Source organism: Bubalus kerabau, chromosome 13 (assembly GCF_029407905.1).
Source record: "Bubalus kerabau isolate K-KA32 ecotype Philippines breed swamp buffalo chromosome 13, PCC_UOA_SB_1v2, whole genome shotgun sequence".
In the NCBI taxonomy this organism is placed as follows: domain Eukaryota; kingdom Metazoa; phylum Chordata; class Mammalia; order Artiodactyla; family Bovidae; genus Bubalus; species Bubalus kerabau.
This window is the reverse complement of record NC_073636.1, coordinates 63,894,562-63,914,195: the sequence shown is the minus strand read 5'-3', so window position 1 is coordinate 63,914,195 and position 19,634 is coordinate 63,894,562. Positions and strand designations below refer to the sequence as shown.

General features: G+C 45.1%; 1 long non-coding RNA gene across 1 annotated transcript; it reads right to left on the bottom strand.

Moving 5' to 3' along the window:
* Positions 1-16,043: 16,043 nt before the first annotated feature.
* On the bottom strand, positions 16,044-17,155 carry LOC129625070 (uncharacterized). The gene is made up of 2 exons (XR_008701246.1): positions 16,316-17,155; positions 16,044-16,215 (listed from the first exon to the last, which is right to left on the bottom strand). It is a non-coding gene; the product is annotated as an uncharacterized LOC129625070 (long non-coding RNA).
* Positions 17,156-19,634: the final 2,479 nt, after the last annotated feature.

Genomic DNA, 19,634 nt, shown 5'->3' with positions numbered 1-19,634 from the left:
AGGAGAAGCAAAGACTCTTAGGGCTATATTTTTTAAACTGCCAGTATGAGAACTTTCTCTTGTATCCTATTATCATAGGAAAAGCGTGGCAGAAAGTTTATTTGGGGAGCTTCCCTAGTGATCCAGTGGTAAAGAATCTGCCTTGCAATGCAGGGGAGACCACTTTGATCCCTGGTCTGGGAAGATCCCTGCAGAGCAACTAAGCCAATGTGCCACAACTACTGAAGCCCGTGTGCCTGCGACCCATGCTCTGCAACAAGGGAAGCCACGGCAACACTGAAGCCCACTCGCCACAACAAGAGAAAAACACACACAGCAATGAAGACTCAACACAGCCCCCAAAATTTAAAAATCCAAAAATAAATAAAAATTTTAAAATATTATTTTTGTCTTCCTTGGGAGCTAGCTAGACTACTGTACTGAGGATTCAGACACTGTCTTTAGCTTCAGTAGGAAAGGAAGAAGGTGTGATTGATCACTGACTCTGTGGACAAAGGGTGGAGAGCGGAAGCATACGTGCCAAGCATTTGCCAATCATCTCTCAAGTGGTGGGTCCAGATTCTGTCTCTGGAAAACCTTTCTCTGTCTTGTCTCTCCATTGCTTCAGAAACTTATTTCATTTACTCATGCATGCGTGCATACATTTCTTCATTCTCACATGGATTTAAGCTACATTTATTAAGTCGCTCTTCTGCTCTAAATACAGTATTGATGAATAAAAAGATATGGAAACTGCACCCATGGAATGTATGTTCCATGGAGGAGTCAGACAATGAGTAGGTATACAAACACATATGTAATTAAAATGTGATAAAATGGGGATTTCCCTGGCGGTCCAGTGGCTAAGACTCTGCACACCCGCTGCAGGAACTTGGGTTTGATCCCTGGTCAGGAAACTAGATCCCACAAGCTGCAACGAAGATGGGAGATCCCTTAGGTCACAACTAAGACCTAGTGCAGCCAAATAGATAAATGTTTTAAAAATAATAAGATAAAATGTGAGCAAATGCTACGAAGGAGCCCAAAGGGGGCGCTACTGTGACTGTGCAGGAACTCAGCAAAAACACTCATCAGCTATGGACAAGCATCCAGGGGACTACGCAGACTCATTCTTCAACAGACACACCAGGTGCTAGTGAGGAGCAATGGCTATAGCGAACTGATCACACTTCTTTCTAGTTCCTTCAACAGATGGCATTGGAACCCTACTGAAGCCTTAAAACCAAATTGTCCCCTAGGCTTTGAAAATCTAGGCATCAGGGGAGGCCTAAAAATGGAAGATTTGGGCCCTTTTATAAATATGGGCTTCCCTTGTGGCTCAGCTGGTAAAGAATCCACCTGCAATGTGGGAGACCTGGGTTCTACCCCTGGGTTGGGAAGATCCCCTGGAAAAGGGAAAAACTACCCACTCCAGTATTCTGGCCTGGAGAATTCCATGGACTGTGTAGTCCATGGTGTTGCAAAGAGTTGGACACGACTGAGTGACTGTTTCACTTTTATAAATATTGGCATGTGAGGACTCAAATGAGTAAAAAAAATTTATAAAGTAGTCATATTTGTGCCACAAGCTGGAAAAGTGTGTCATTCTGATGATTCCAGTTTAAAAAATCTCAGGCACATGACTTGAACTGAGACCTTAGAGCTCGGTGAGTAGGGTTATACGCTGAAAAAGCTGAGTAGGCTATGGGATGGGAAAGAATGTGATGAGTGATGAGTTTCACCCCCAAAATGGAGGTTGATTTCAGTTTCATCAGATTCCTTGTGGACTATGGGACAGAATGTTCTCTCTGAGGAAACTGGGGTCTGAATACTAGAAGAAGGATGAATGGATGTGGGGTCCATCTGTGAGCTCCAGGAAGACACTGTATCTGGAAGTGGAAACAGGACTGTCCTTAGGGGGCATAGGCCCTTGATCAATATGTTTCGGGGAGCGCCTTACCTATGTAAGGGTTTCGTAGGTGGTGCTAGTGGTAGAGAACCCACCTGCCAATGCAGGAGACGCAAGAGACAATCCTTGAGTTGGTAAGATCCCCTGACGGAGGGCAGAGCAACCTACACCAGGATTCTTGCCTGGAGAATCCTATGGACAGAGGAGCCTGGAGAGGGCTATGGTCCATAGGGTCGCAAATAGTCAGACATGACTGAAGTGACTTAGCATGCATGCACTGCCTATGTAAACAATTTAATTAGAATTATAGAATTCCTGGGCCCATGTGAGGTATAAGGATTTATTGAGAAGATTTAGAGTAATGGGTACAGAAGAGGTGCTTGTGTGTTTATTGCTCAATCAGCACACATGAAGATTCCTTGTGGTATCCATCACTTCCTGTACTTTATGGTCTAATGTGCTGTTCTGGGCTAATGTCCTATCTCCCACTCCGAGAAAAAGGCAGTAACACTTTATTGTTTACAATGCCATGTTTCTCAAGCTCTGTTTATATTGAAACAATATACATCTGCCTCTGCCTTTCTCTAAGACCATTTATTTAATGCTGCCTATACCATTAGTCATAAGGCTGCATGATCTATCGTGCTGCCAGTGAATATTGGCTTCTGTTAACCCTCAAAAGTCATGCTTCCTTGATGATGACCACTGAAAGAGGTCTATAAAGAAAGCTGAGCACCGAAGAATTGATGCTTTTGAACTGTGGTGTTAGAGAAGACTCTTGAGAGTTTCTTGGACTGCAAGGAGATCCAACCAGTCCATCCTAAAGGAAATCAGCCCTGACTATTCATTGGAAGGACTGATGCTGAAGCTGAAACTCCAACACTTTGGCCACCTGATGTGAAGAACTGACTCATTGGAAAAGATCCTGATGCTGGGAAAGATTGAAGGCAGGAGGAGAAGGGGAGGACAGAGGATGAGATGGTTGAATGGCATCACCAATTCAATGGACATGAGTTTGAGTAAACTCTGGGAGTTGGTGATGGACAGGGAGGCCTGGCATGCTGCAGTCCATGGGACTGCAAAGAGTCAGACAAGACTGAGCGATTGAACTGAACTGAGAGAGGTCTTACCCAGAGTATGGAGAACCTGTGAATGGTCATTCATTTTCTGATCATGTTAAGTTTATCATTGGAATTTTTAATGTAAATATAGAACAACATGAGCTTCCCTGTTGCCTCAGATGGTAAGGAATCTGCCTGCAATGTGAGAGACCCGGGTTCAATCCCTGGGTCAGGAAGATTGCCTGGAGAAGGGAATGGCTACCCAGTCCAGTATTCTTGCCTGGAGAATGTCATGGACAGAGGAGCCTGGCAGGCTACAACCCATGGGGTCACAAAGAGTCAGACACAACTAAGCCACTAACACACACACACATCTTCTAACCATGTCTTCTCTTGAACACTTTGGGCCCCCATCACTGCATTCCTAAAATGGGATCTGTTTGAATGCTGACCTCATTCCTGCCTACTATACCCCACGACCAGTGGGGAGCATAGGTGAGGAGCCATTGGAGCAAGAACGGTTCCGTACACGCTGAGATTGTCTGTCCCCATCCAGCATGGGCTTCCCTGATAGCTCAGTTGGTAAAGAATACACCTGCAATGCAGGAGACCCTGGTTCAATTCCTGGGTCAGGAAGATCCACTGGAAAAGGGATAGGCTACCCACTCCAGTATTCTTGGGCTTCCCTTGTGGCTCAGCTGGTAAAGAATCCACCCACAACGCAGGAGACCTGGGTTGGGAAGATCCTCTGGAGAAGGGAAAGGTGATCCACTCCAGTATTAGTGGAGTATTCATCAAGCATATTCCAGTGTTCATATCCAGTATTCATCTAGCATAGCTTAAGGCCAGAAGAGCAGGACTTGCTTTATCACTCAGAGGTAAGAAAGAGCACTGATAGGCTTGTGGGCACAGCAGAACAATGAGTAGACACAGCCGTCTCTAGAGGATGGACACCTGAACCAAGCCTTGCAGAGGGGTCAAGGTCCAATGGCAGAAAATGCACAGGGAAAGAACACCTGTTGCCACCCAGCAGCCACGGGCAGTGCAGACCGGAGGTGGCACTATGGTCTGAACACAGACAGGTGAGGGCCACCCCAAGCCCAAGTATATGGATCAAGCCCAAGTGTCAGTGGTAGGCCATTAATGGACCAGAGCTCCAAATCCCTCCTGTGTCTGCTGTTAGTCACTCAAAATCTGTGTGTGAGCATCATTCTAGTAACTCAGTCTCAAGCACTACCACAAAAGTAATGCCAGACCAGCCAGAGGCTGGTTTTCTGCTCCTGTGACACCCTCCTGAAGCAGATCCCACTGCAAGGTCACAGGACTACCCTACAGGCATGATCCTGGAGCTCCTCAGATCATCCATTCGACTCCACACATCAGGGAGAGGGTTAGAGGCCACTTTCAAATGAGAGAAGTAAGAACAGGAACCCACATGGACCCCAGTTCAGGCTCAGGGAGCCCCAAACAGATGGCACTACCCACCCTAGCCAGTCCTAGCCCCAGGAGAAATTCTTAGAAAATGTTCTGGTATATTTCTGGCAACCAGGACTTAATATAGAACCGGGTCTGGGACTTCCCTGGTGGTATAGTAAAAAAGAATCCACCTACCAGTGCAGGGGACATGGATTCAATCCCTGGTCTAGGAAGACCCCACATGCCATAGAGAAACTAAGCTGTGCACCACAGCTACTGAAACCCATGTGACCTAAAGCCTGTGCTCCACAAGAGATCAGATCAGTCACTCAGTCGTATCCAACTCTTTGTGACCCTATGAATCGCAGCACGCCGGCCTTCTTGTCCAACACCAACTCCCGGAGTTCACTGAGACTCACGTCCATCGAGTCGGTGATGCCATCCAGCCATCTCATCCTCTGTCGTCCCCTTCTCCTCCTGCCCCGAATCCCTCCCAGCATCAGAGTCTTTTCCAATGAGTCAACTCTTCGCATGAGGTGGCCAAAGTACTGGAGTTTCAGCTTTAGCATCATTCCTTCCAAAGAAATCCCAGGGCTGATCTCCTTCAGAATGGACTGGTTGGATCTCCTTGCAGTCCAAGGGACTCTCAAGAGTCTTCTCCAACACCACAGTTCAAAAGCATCAATTCTTCAGCCACAACAAGAGGAGTCACGGCAATGAGAAGCCCACACAATTACAACTAGAGAGCAGCCCCTGCTCACCGCAACCAGAGAAAGCTCACGCAGCGCAGCAACGAAGATTCAACACAATCAAAAACAAACAAATAATTAAAAAACAACAATGAAAAAAATGTTTAAGGTTTAAATGAAACAAAACACACAACCAGATCTGGGCTTATGGCATCAGGCCTGAATATTACTGCCAGCTCCATATGGTCTCAGACCCCAAAGGAGGCTTCCTTTGAGAAAGGCCCTCCAAAGTGCAGGGCCCCTGAGGTGTGAGCCTGGAGCAGGGCTTGCCTGGGTCTCAGGGCAGTACTGAGTGGGAGGTAGCCAAGAAACCAGATTCACAGTTCAGCTTGACACGTTCCCATTCACGGAGCCCCTGCTAAGGGCCAGGTACTGGGTGGAGACAGATTGGAAATCTGAGAGGCCATGGTACATTGCCTGTTAAGGTGCTCCTAGAGTAATTACTCCCAGATTGCATGGCATCACTCCACTCCTTCCCAACAGATTCCAGATCACCTGAGATGGAGAGCAGCCCCCTGCATCCCAGGGCCTGTTTATACCTCACTGCATCCACTATTTCATTCCATTCCAAAAGTATTAAATAACAGGAAACACCCCGGTTTATTCTGTGTATTTCACATTTGTTTATACCTTGTTAGTTTCTAGATAGAGCTCCTGGGTGAGGGGTGGGGAGTATGGAGACAGAGAGAAGCTCAAAGAGATGCCTCCAGAGGAGCCCACCCAAGACTGGGGATTGTCAGTAGAGACCATTCTCTTTCTATTCTCCTTCCTCTCCAGATCCTTTCATACCTCATGTGTTAAGAAAGACTGTTGATTATAAGGGACAGAAAACAACTTAAAAAATGAGACTCACAAGGGCTCCTGTGAGGCGGCAAAGATAATCTCTAGTCAGATAACTATGGCACTTATGTTCAGCTGAGAAGAGGCTGAATAGGTTGAAAGATGGGGAAATTCTCTTGAAATTCAGAGAATTATTGAGGAAGAGAAGGAAAGTTACAGGTGCAGTGTGGGAGGGTAGACACCAGGAATTCTCATTAGCACTTGTTCTGTGATGTAAGAGGCAACTCTCTTCTCTGTCTCCCATGAAATCTTCAGTAAAACATCTTTCTCATTAATGTCCTGTGCCTTTCCAAAGCTCCTTCATTTCCAAAGCTCTACCAATGCAAGGCTGTTGGAGACTGTATTTCTTCCCTAGGGTTACCATAGAAAAATCACCATCAACTTGGTGCCTTAAAACAACAGAAATTTATTCTGTCACAGGCCCAGAGGCCAGAAGTCCAAAACCAAGGTGTCATCAGGACCTTACTCCTCCTAAAGGCTGTAGGGGAGCATTCTTCCTTACCTCTTCTGGCTTCTGGTGGCCACAGGTGTTCTTGGCTTGTGGCCACATCACTCCAATCTCTGCCTCCATCTCCATCTCCATCTTCTTGCCTTCTCCCCTATGTTGTCTCTTCTGTTTCTGATAAAGATACTAATCATTGGATTTAGGTCTCACCCCAATGATCCAGGATAATCTCACGCAAAATCCTTAATTGTACCTGCAAAAACCTTTTTCCCACTAGGTCACATGCACAGGGGCTGTGGATTAGAAAGTGAACATGTCTTTTTAGGTGAGCCACAGTTCAACTCTCTTGCGGGGGTAACAACTGATACTGAAGATTTGGGAACTGTTTAAAAAAACAAAATTGAACTGAGTAAATTTTGAAGGTCTTATTGGCTTTCTTTCATGGTTCATGAATCGGGCAGCATCCAATCTAACAGAAAGGAACTCCGAGGAGCTGTACAAAATGAAAGAATTTTATAGGCAGAGTGAGCAGGAGCAAGAAAGTTATAAGAGGCTGGGGCTTTCCTGGTGGCTCAATGGTGAAGAATCTGCCTGCTGATGCAGGGATGTGTGCATGCTCATTTGCTTCAACTGTGTCCAACTCTTTGCGACCCTATGGATTGTAGCCCGCCAGACTCCTCTGTCCATGGGATTCTCCAGGCAAAAATACTGGAGTGGGTTGCCATGCCCTGATGCAGGGGATACAGGTTCAATTCCTAATCTGGGAAGATCCCACAGGCCGAGGAACAACTAAGCCCGTGCTGTAAAGAGAAGCCACTGCAGTGAGAAGCCCAAGTACTGCAACGAAGAGCAGCCTCCACTTTCTGCAACTAGAGAAAGCCTGAGCACAGCAACAAAGACCCAGCACAGCCAAAAATAAACAAATAAATAATTTTTAAAAGAAGCAAAGTTATATGAGGCAAACAATGGGTTGATTATGGCAAGGTCACTGTGGTTTATAGGATGGCAGGCATCTATCAGGCAGGTTACCTAACTAGTGCTGATCAGGTGATTCTTAATTGACTCAGTTCAAAGATTTCGTTCCTGGGAGAGTCAAAACTCTAGGTTAACTCTTGTTTTAACTCTTAGGTACTTGGGGCTTAGCATAAGTGACTCCATTTTGTGTTCTTTTTTGTTTTTTTTGTTTTTGTTTGTTTGGGTGTTTTTCAGGCTGTGTCTTGCAGCTTAGTTCCCTGCTGCTGCTGCTAAGTTGCTTCAGTTGTGTCCGACTCTGTGCGACCCCATAGACGGCAGCCCACCAGGCTCCCCCGTCCCTGGGATTCTCCAGGCAAGAACACTGGAGTGGGTTGCCATTTCCTTCTCCAATGCATGAAAGTGAAAAGTGAAAGTGAAGTCGCTCAGTCATGCCCGACTCTTAGCGATCCCATGGACTGCAGCCCACCAGGCTCCTCCGTCCATGGGATTTTCCAGGCAAGAGTACTGGAGTGGGTTGCCATTGCCTTCTCCGCTTAGTTCCCTGACCAGGGACCAAATCTGTGTCCCCTGCAGTGGAAGTGTGGATTCCTAACCACTGGACCACGAAGGAATTCCCTGTTGTCTTGTTTTTTACCAAAACAAAGAAAAGGAGATGTCATCACAGAATGAACAATGTGTTTAAGTCAAGCATTAGTTCCCCACCTGGGCACATCTTACTGGGTGCCTGACTCTGTTCGTCCTGGCCTGTTGCCAAGTTATCTCTTCCCCCATCTCCCTTTTGTATATTACTACAAAAATCTGTTAAAACAGTGCTAAATAAAGGTTGATGATAAGGGAAAGATAAGAGGCAAATACAAAAGACAATACTTAGATAAAAGTGCAAATCCCTGTTGCTTAATCACAAACAGCAGAACAAGGCTGGACTCTCAGCAGGAGTCCTTTGCATAATCAATAGGTCTCTTGAAATACTTTCCCAAGGAGAAGAGCGATTCTCTTTCAAGGAAGAACTCTAACATCTGTATGTAGAGAACATAAGCACAGACTCCTTATAAAATAACAAGTTTTCTCCCAGCACCTGAAAAACTTGAAACTGGCTCCTTCAGTTTCCTGTGATCTGATCAGACAGAGAACTTGGGCTTCCCTGGCTCCTTGTTCTGGAAGAGATATTGCAGAGATCAGGAGCATTCTCCATCCAGAGATTGTTCAGCTAGGCCTTGCCCATCTGTGTTTACTCTTGAGGCTTCCAAGTTCCAAAGAGCAAAGCAACCCTGTCCTCTTTATGTCAGTTATTTCTGAGAGTAGGGTTACATGGGGAAGGGACATCCCCTCTCTGGGCTCTTTTTTTCTGTCACTAACTGTGACATTGTGATTTATAATAAGAAATACATATTTGGTTTTCATCCCTATTTCTGGCACAGAGCTCCTAAAACCTGAGGAATTTCCTAGTGATAACAGCTATAAAAGTGAAGGGAGCATCTTCTGATATTCATAACAAACCCCTCTGAACCACACCCAAGTTGAATTTTTTTAGTTGTTTTTTTTTTTTTTTTTTTGGATGTGCTGTGTCTTGCAGGATCTTAGTTTCCAGACCAGGGATCAAACTCGTACCCCCTATAGTGGAAACACAGAGTCTTAAGCACTGGACTGCCAGGGAATTCCCAATCTTTTAAATTTAATATTTATAACTGTTTTCCCAAATACAGGAAACATATCAATGGTGGTAAATGAGATCATTTTAGGAAGGACAAAAAGTAACTGTGTTTTATTTTTAATAGTTATGTGTTTATCACAAGTATTTATGGTTTTCATTTTTAGTGGTATATACAGTAATCTTTTATAATACAAGTTTTTAGGTTTATAAAATAGGAGTTGACTTACAGTAAAATATTAAGTAAATTAGTCGTGGTGATACACACACAGCAAATGTGAAAATAGCTCCCAAATGCCTGAGTCTGGGAAACGTTTGCTTTGGAAATCCTTTGATTCTTTCCGATCATGAAATACTGCACAGTTTTCATATGCCTGGAGAATCCACTCAGGGTTGTAAATAGAATGTTGATGGCGCTGTGCATAAGCCCCTCTGGGTCCATCGACCAGTGTGGTGCTGCCGTGAGGAGCTCACAGAGCCGGAGGCAGCATCCCACCGACCCCTGAGACCCAGCCAGTGGCTCATCACCCCAGAAGAGGACCCCACTCCCCGCACCCTAACAGTGATGATTTTGCAAAAATGGAAGTTCTGTTTGTTTATCCATTGAGAGCTGGGGGGCCCATGTCGTGATATTTCTCATCCTGGCTACTTCCCTTATGGAAAATAAGTCCTTTTTTTTTTCTGGCCTCGCTGATGGCAACAAAAGAAAGAGTTTCCCTGGGTGGCCATCTGCTGGTAAGGGTGGGTGCCCAGGGTTCCCCCAGTGGCCTGGGCCCCCCTTGCCCATGGTCAGCTTCCTGCTGATGAATATACTGTTTGTATTGTTTTAGGAAAACAGAGTGTTTTGTAAATAAAACAAATGCATGTTTGTGTCACACACACACACAAATTAGTAAATTATTACTGGTAGCTTATTTCATAGGGTAATTTTTTTCCTGAAAAATACATCTCACATTCCCTAATTTAAAAAATGAGAAGATTGGAACCAAATTCTGACACTGATTTTGCAAGCTACCTTTTAAAAATGCATCCCTGTGAAGTCTACCTGAACATGACTATCCCCTCCGCACCCCACCTCTCCTCCTCTCATGGAGCTATGCCCTGCTACTATTTCAATACGTGCACCCTGAAGTTTAACATGTTATCTTCCTGTCTATCTCCCCTTTGACCTGTGAACTCTTTGAAGTCTGGGAGTATGTCTGAATTCTCCGGGACCAAATGGGGCTTAATTCAAGGTTTAGGTACAATCAGTCTTTAATGACTAACCAATGAACTTGGGCTTGGAGTTTGATGGGCAGGGCAACAGGACAGCCCTGGCAAGTGGCCAGCATCAGGGTGTCCAACATGTGTGTCTATAGGGGTCCTGAAGTTGACAAGGTAGAGTTTTTGCAACATCCAAAATGGCAAGAGGAGGGCAGACTTAAATCCTAGAAAGATTAGTGTCTCAAATACCTATCACTATTTCACAAGCCACTGCACACCTCTGTGGCTTAAAACAATTTACTATTTCTTATGATTTCAAGGGATGGCCAGACACACCTGGGCAATTCTTCCATGGCATGTTTGCTGGGGTCACTCATGAATTCTGCTGGGGCTGGAACATTCAAGATGGCAGCTGCGGTGGCTGGGCCTTACTCTTCAGTAGGTTAGTTACTCTTTAGTAGGTTCTTTCTCAGTGGCTCAGTGCTCCAAGAGAACAGAAGCTGTCAGGTCCCTTAAGGGCTAGGCCAGAAATTGACACAGCAGGAGGTCAAAGACAAGTTGCAAGGCCAGCCCAGATTCCAGGAAGGAGGCATAGCACCGCCTCTTTACAGGAAGAACAGCGCCCATGTCTAAGGCTAGGAGGCATTGTTAGCAGCTGTCTTTTGTCCCACTTTTGGAAAGAAATTCTGGACCTCTTCTTTCAGGTGCCAGAGTTTATAGTCACTTTATCTAGAGCTTAGGTAGGAGACAGATGGGAGAAGATGGATGATTTGTGATGCCTATGGGAGAGGACCAATGTTTGCAGGGAAAAGTCTAGAGTGGTCAAGAACTGCCTAGGCCATCAAAAGGTGGGGGTGGGGGGATGGGGGGCTGTGCACAGTTGAAGGGAATATAGAGCCATGGCAACAGTAGGAGGGTCAAGGCTGAGGTTCAGGACCAGGCCCTGGATGGTGGAGGAGTTCTCCTTACATGTGTCAGAGGTGAGCTGGTGCCTGTCATATCAGAATCAACATCCACAATCTGATTTTAGTTGGGGGAGGGGAGAAGCAGCATTTGGGGACTTTGGGCCCCCCCTCCCCCATTCTGACCTGTCACAGAACTCACCCTTCCCAAGGATGGCTCTGGTCCACTAACCATCCCTAGCCCCCAACTCCCCGCCCTGACATCATTTCTGAGCCCAACTCCCCCATGATGTAAGGACAAGATACTTCCTAAAGTTTCAGTTGACCTCAGTCATAGAATAAAGACATCTGTCCAGTCTCTCCTGCTAATAAATATTTGACCAGCGGTTTGTTCATTTTTCTTACTCTCTGTGACAGAGATTAATTGTTATTTTACATTACACTCAACTTCTATTAGTTTAGGATTTACTTCCTCAGTGATAGTGCTGGCAATGGGCTTGAATAAAACACTTTAACCTAGACAAGCTCATTAAATTTTTGAAGGTGAGTGGACAGAGGGGAGGGAGAATCCGGCCTGGTTTTGCAGTTTTGAGGGTATCAATTTAAATCCACCTGGGGAGGAACGTAAATCCTTAGAGCTTTCATCACACGAAAAAAATCTTTTGTTTATCTTTTCCATTAAAAAATCTACATGAGATAATGAATGTGAACTAAGCTTGTTGTAGCAATCATTTCACAATATATGTTAATTAAATCATTATGCTCTACACCTTAAAATTATACAGTGCCTTACATGAATTATGTCTTGGAAAACTGGGAAAAAATTTTTTGAAATACATAATGATTCAAGAAAGTTGATGATAAAAATAACAACACTTAAAACTTAAAATACTAGAGCATCTATAGTCAATATGATAAGATATGAATGAAAGTGTCATTTACATAAAAATAATTGATTTTGATGGAAATAACTTCAGTGAATTAAAAGCAAAAGTGGATAAACTAGATTTTTCTTCACTCTGCTATCTTAAAAAAATTGACCAAGGAATTAAAAAGTCTTATTATTACCTCTGAAAAATAAGTTCTCAAAAAATATTTTTACTCTTTCATATATTTCTGATTTCAAGGATTTACTAGGCAGAGATTCAGACTATTTTTGCAGTTAAAAAAATAGCTGAACCAAAGTCTCAGGTTAAATGACTGAGACGAAATAGCAAGGTCAAAATAGAAGAGCAAAAAGAAAAAAATAGAGTAAAAGTTGCAAGACCAAATTTCCCTCTGTTCATTTCTTTGCATTTGTACTTTTTCAATAAAAATACTTTTTACTGATGTCAAAAAAAAAAAGTAAATAAATCCATCTAGGGAGTGTCAAGTAGGGTAGAGGCCAGGACGTACTGGATGGTGAAGAATGGAAGCCACTTTGAAGGACAATCCTGCTGGGTCCTTTTAGCCTCAGGCCACCAGAACAAGCCCTTTCTCAGAGGTACCCCACTTCCAAGTTGGCTTCTGACATCCTCAAAGTGTTCACAGGCTTGGTGCCAAACAGCTCATCCTGCCCCAAATAGGACTCCATTTCTCACTCTATCATCCTACTTTCTGCCCATTGAATCATATTTCTCAGGGTCTGATGTTATTCTTTGCACCTGATATTACACCCTGGTGAGAGCTGTGAAGTTTCCTCACCTATAAACAGGAGATGTAATGCCAATGGTCCCATTCACCATCAGAGTCACTGTATTTATTACGCTGTCCCTGACCCAAGGGCCAGATCCTGCTTTTGAGACTTCCCTCATCGCCTGGGGCACACTTCCTTTGTGGCTCTAATATTGAGAACCCCTTGAGCACAGAAGCCAACTGCTCCCACCCACTTCTTTCAGATTCCAGACCCTACCCCTACTAGCTTCTATTCCTCTCTCTCTCGCTCTGCATGCAATGTAGTATAAACCCCACATACTCATCCCACCAAATGTTGAGAAGTCTAGTGAATTTCTACGAAAGTGAAGTGAAAAGTATCAGTCGCTCAGTCATGTCCGACTCTTTGCGCCCTGTGGACTGTAGCCCGCCAGGTTCCTCAGTCCATGGGATTCTCCAGGCAACCCACCAATACCCAATGGTGGGTTGCCATTCCCTTCTCCAGGGGATCTTCCCAACCCAGGGATTGAACCTGGATCTCCAGCATTGCAGGTGGATTCTTTGCCATCTGAGCCACCAGGGAGAAGGCCAGTGAATTTCTAAAGGCAGGTCCTAAGCCAAGGGGAAAATATGGGAACTGGTCTTTTCATTTTAAAGATCAAAAACTAAGCACCTCCCTAACATCAGCTTTTAACTGTGCTAGAAAAAGTGCTCGTGTTGAAGACAAGTTACCAGCGCACACTCCCTTCACAGTTATGGCCATTTTTTCTGTGTCTCTTTATGTCATTTCTTTCAGGAATTTCAACTGGACTTCTCCGAGTCAACCAGAAAAGTTGTGACCATGCTTTATCTCAGAAGGAAAGGCTTCAGGAGTCTTGATTCCTGGCCCTCCACGTAGCTCTGGCTCACATGCAAGTCTGCCCAATTCATCCCCAGCTTCAGCTCTGAAAATCAAGGGTCTACTTGGAGGCACATGTTGATGAAGCCATGGAACATACCCTGTGACACCTTTCCCAGGGGCAATAGGTATCAATTCTCCATATTATTGCACATTTCAGAGGGAAGTTTCCAGAAGAGTTCAAGAGAATCTGCTGCATCTGGATAGGGAAATGGCTAAATGATTTTGTGTTCCAGAACACCCAACGTCCTAATTTACAAGGACAGTAAGGAGATCAAACCAGTCCAATCTAAAGGAAATCAACCCTGAATATTCATTGGAAGGACTGATGCTGAAACTGAAGCTCCAATACTTTGACCACCTGGTGTGAAGAGGAAAAGATTCTGATGCTGGGAAAGATTGAGGGCAAGAGGAGAAGGGGCCACAAGAGGATGAGGTGGTTGGATGACATCACGGACTCAATGGACATGATTTTGAGCAAACTCTGGGAGACAGTGACGGACAGGGAAGCCTGGTGTGCTGCAGTTTATGGGGTCACAAAGTGTTGGACATGACTTAGTGAATGAGCAACAGCGACTTGGAGAGCTATGGGCGAGAAATCCAGGACAGCGCTCCCAGGCACGGAACTAGAGCCTATAAAGTACAGGAACCCTTTCCCTCTCTTAGGACCCAATGTTTCTCTCTCCCCAGCTTCCTCTGCTTCTTTTCCCACATTAAGTCTGCATGCCACCTAACTTTGGGTTCCCTCAGAAGCAGACCTGGAGACACAGATTCAAATGCAATTAGTTTATTTAGGAGTTAATCCCTGAAAATACTGATTGGTGAGTGGGACAGGCCAAGGAAAGGAATGGTGCCAGTTACCACTGAGCCTTCCAAAGAGCACCAGAGACAGTGTAGAACATGGGTCAGAGTTATCCCAGGGTTAGGGATTCCCAGATGGCGCTAGTGGTAAAGAATCTGCCTACCAACACAAGAGATGCAAGACACATGGGTTCGATCTCTGGGTCAGCAAGATGCTCTGGAGAAGGAGATGTCAACACACTCCAGCATTCTTGCCTGGAAAATTCTATGGACAGAGGAGCCTGGCAGGCTACAGTCTATGGGGTTGCAAAGGGTTGGACACAACTGAGCGTTTACACACACACACACAGAATTATCCCACCCAATGGGTTAGAGAGCTGGGATAGTCATTCCCCCTCCCTGCGACTTCCATCAGTCATTGATGGAGGGAGGGCTGCTCCCCGGGTATTAACCCTCTTTGATGTTTAGTCACAAAGTTGTGTCCGACTCTTTTGTGACCTCATGGTCTGTAGCCCACCAGGCTCTGTCCATGGGATTTTCCAGGCAAGAATACTGGAGTGGGTCGCCATTTCCTACTCCAGGGGATCTTACCAACCCAGGGGCTGAACCCACATCTCTTGTGTATCCTGCAATGCAGGCAGATTCTTTAACGCTGGGCCACCACTAACCCTCTAACACTCTAGCGTTCCTTGTGTGCAGGTGACTGTGCCCCCAGCAGAAAGTGGACAGATAAAAGTCCTCAGGTGGAAGGTGGCAGGTCCCAGGTGTTTTTAGTAAACAGTGTTCAGAGTGTCCAGCAGAGGGCCTCACAGTTACGGGTGGTGCACTGGCCCTGGCTGCCTCCTTACCCCAGCCCAGATGCTGTTCAAGTTTTCATCACAAGTTCTTGCCCTTTGCTTTTTTTTTTTTTTTTTTTTTTTGGCCACAGCACACAGGATCTTCCCTGATGAGGGAATCAAACCTGTGTCCCCTGAAGTGGAAGCAGAAGTCTTAACCACTGGGCTGCCAGGAAAGTCTGTTCTTCCCCTTTTGTTATGGGCTGAAAGTCTTCCCACAATTGGTATGTTGCAGCCTAACTGCCAGTGCCTCCAAAAGACACTATTTGAAGACATGGTCTTTAAAGAGGTGATTAAGTTAAAATGAGGCTTTTAGGGTGAGCCCTAATCCAATCTGATTGCCATCCTTACTAGAAGGGGACATTGGACACGCAGAGAGACTCCAGGGATGCTCACACACAGAGAAAAGACCATATGAGGACGCAGTGAGGAGGCAACCATCTACAAACCAACCATCTGCAAACCAAGGAGCTAAAATCTCAGGAGGAACCAACCCTGCTAGCACCTTGATCTTAGACTTTTAGCCACCAGAATCTTGAGAAGTAAATTTCTGTTGGTTGAACTACCGGGTCTGTGGTACTTTGTTATGGTAGATGTAGTAAAGTAATACACTCTTCCAAGGATCTGTTTCTCCATCCCCAGTTGGCCCAGCCAAGTTGCCTCTGGTTGACCCAGCTCATCTTTTTGAGCCAGGCCATGTGCAGGGCATCACCAGCTTGATGGACGTGAGTTGGAGCAAGCTCTGGGAATTGGTGAAGGGCAGGGAAGCTTGGTGTGCTGCAGTCCATGGGGTAGCAGAGAGTCAGACCTGACTGAGCTACTGAACTGTCTGATGGGTCAGAAATGACTGAAACATCCCTGGGTCAGGTGTCCATCTGAGTCCATCTAGCCATTAGGGGGAGCAGGATTGCACAGCAAGGACTGTGAATGAGAAAGGGAACAGCATTGGAGGAGGCACCAAATGTGCCTTGGCCTTCTGGAATGGCGCTAGGCTGATGTGGCCAGTCATCCACATACTTACTTTAGTCTGGGTCATCTTCAAACTACTGTGTCTTTGTCCTAGAAAAAGAACATTGGGGAAAATAAATCAACAGAAGGCTGAGCATCTAGACACTGCCTCGGACAATCCAAACCTCAGATCACAGGTTGGCTAGTTTCTTGGCATGGAGATCCTGACTGTGAAAGCCTGCAGCCCTGTCCACCGGGGCCGAATCAGAAGCTAAGAGGCGCAGCTCGCCTTGTCTGGAAACCAGCAGGATGCGAGGCTGACAGTTAATTAGATTAATTAGGAAACCATGCCTTAAAATGTAATGTTGTTTTCATGAGCTCTTAAAGCCGATCAAAATGTTTGCTGAGCTTTATGGCTGGTAATTAACAGTCTTGTAAAAATACACAAGGAAACAAGGAGATGTCAGGGAGCTAATGAATGTGACAGCTGCCAGACACACAGACCAAGCCTGGTTCCAGCCTTAACATCAGCTGCTTTGAATCCCAACGCTGCTTCAGTTTGCTGTGGCCTCAGACAAGTCCCTCACCCTCGCAGGTCTTTTACAGTCATCTGCCTAGATGATGACCTCTAAGCCTGGATAACCTCTAAGCCCTGGCCCAGCTGCATTTCTCAGATGTTCCCTTTCTGCTCCCTCTCAAAAGCTCCATCCTCTTGCAGCTCCACTGCTCTGAGGGCTATTCAACCCTCAAGAATTCTTAGGTCAATTGGAGAAGGAAATGGCAACCCACTCCAGTATTCTTGCCTGGAAAAGTCCATGGACAGAGGAGCCTGGCTGGCTGCAGTCCATGGGGTTACATGACTGAGCATGTGTGCATGAGGGTGGAGGGTCACGGGTTGGTAGCAATAAACTGGTAGAACTAAAAAAAAAAAAAAAAACAGAATTCTTAGGTCAAGGCCTAACTCTTCTACCATAGGGAGACCCTCAGCATACCACTCCTTGGAAGTGGACGTACAAAGCTTTCGTGGCTAAAGATCCACTCAGCCTTCTTTGGCAACAAGTTTTTCCTTTAGGAGCGCTCTCGCTCCTGGTTCTCAGTCCCTGTGCTGTAGTCAGAATTGATTCCTTGGTGCTACAATGGGCTTGTGTCTCAGCTATAGTAATCAGAGCATCTTAGTCCCCTGACCACAGTGATTTGTTCAGGGATGGTCACCTGACACAATTAGAGCCAATGAGACACAACAGAGAGAGAGACTCTCCATTCAGTTCCACTAGGATGACTTAGGCCCAGGATTGCAGGCAGCTCTTTTGGCACCGTGCTCAGTGTGAATGCTCTAGCGTGGAGCAAGGCTGAGCTAGATGATGGAGAGAGACCAAGCATGGGTACCAGTTGTTTGGGCCCCTGAGTTCAGTGACATCTTAAATTTATCCTTGGAGTTTTCAATCACATGAACCAAAAAGTTTCCTTTATTAGTTTAAGCCATTTTGAGGTGAGTTTTCTGTCATTTGCAAACAAGACTACTACTTGACCTTCCTCTGTTTAAAGCTTGGGGAGATGAGAAGGAATCAGTGAAAGAAGACTGAGCAGTGGCTAGTGATACAGGAGAAAAATCAAGAAAATAAAATGTCATGGAAGTCAAATGAGGAAGGGATTTTAAGGAGATGAGAGCGGTTGGTCATCTATGTGCAGTTACATGCTGTGTTTGTGAATACAGGGGTGTGAGAAAGAGAGGGAGAGAAACTCATAAAGGCAGAGAAAAAAGAGAAATCACTTTATAGTGAAAGTACATGCCACAATTAGTACATGCTGTTTCCTATGCATGAAAAAGTCATTTGTCCTCTTTTTCCCTTAGAGAATTTTTTGTTTATCTTCTCAAAGCCCACCTCAAGGGCATCTCCTCTTTCCCAAGTCCCAAGGCAGAGTTAGTCACTCCTTTCCCAATGCCCCCTTGGCGTGTTGACCTGTGAAGCTTCTCTACACACATTTCACTCTGAGCCCCTTCATAACTGGACTGGAATGGATACATAAGGTTGCCACTTGTTCATGGGTTAAACTGTCAGAAGGAAAAGAAGAAAATACCTGCAATTGCTGTTGACAAGATTCATTGTTTACCCAATGCCTTCTTGGTAAGAACTCACATTAAGAATTCCCAGGAAAAAAAGATGGGGTGTCTTAAACAACTGGTAGATTGCCTCCTGGAAGATAACGAGAATTATTGAGTATATTGAGTCTCTTTTTTGTTTTCACCTCCAAGGCTCTCAAAGCTAATCAAATGCTTTTGTCAACATCACCAGTGACCTCCATGTTGCTAAAGCAAGTGATCAGTCCTCAGTTCTCACCTTATTTATCCCATTAGCATCACTGCACATAGATGACCGCTCTCTTCTCCTTAATATCCTTTCTTCATTTGGCTTCCAGGACATTTTTTTTTCTTGATTTTTCTCCTATATCACTGGCCACTGCTCAGTCTTCTTTCACTGATTCCTTCTCACCTCCTCAACCTTTAAACACAGGAAGGTCATAGGGTCTGGTCTCTTGTCATGTTCATCTCTATCACATCACCTCCACTGGCAATCTCATATCACCTCATGACTTTAAATACCATCTCTCTGACGATGATGCCCAGATTTTTATCTGTATCCCAGACAGATTTGTATCTTGTAGCCTCCCTGATCTTGGGCTCATATGTCCAACGCCAATTTCATCTCTCTCTCTTTTTTGACTGCACAGTGCAGCATGTGGGATCTTCCCCGACCAGAGATCAAACCCATGTTCCCAGCACTGGCAGGCACATTCTTAACTACTGAACTACCAGGGAAGTCCCCCCACGTCTCTTTTTAGACATCCATATTAGTCAACTCAAGCTGCCATAACAAGATGCCACAGAGTGGGTGGCTAAAACAACAGACATTTATTTTCTTACAGTTCTGGAGGCTGAAAGTCCAAGATCAAGGTGCCTGCAGGGTTGGTTTCTGGTGAGGTCTCTCTTCCTGGTTGTTGATAGTCACTCACTATGTTCCCACATGGCCTTTCATCTGTGTGTACCTAGAGAGAGAGATCTCTGGGTGTTTCTTCCTATAACAACAGCGAACTATCAGATTAGGGTCCCATTTTTTCTGTCTCATTTAACCTTAATTGCCTCCTTAGCAATCCTAACTCCAGTACTGTCACACTGGGGGTTAAGGCCTCAACACATGGATTTTAAGGGGACACAATTCAATCCATAACATTATATCCAACAGGCTTCTCAAACTAAACATATTTGAGATTAAATCTGTTCTCCCCAAGCCTGCTCCACCCACAATCTTTCTTGTCTCAGGAAATGAAAACTCATACCTTTTAGTTGCTCAAGACAAAAACCTTGGGGACATCCTTGATTCCTTTCTCTTTTT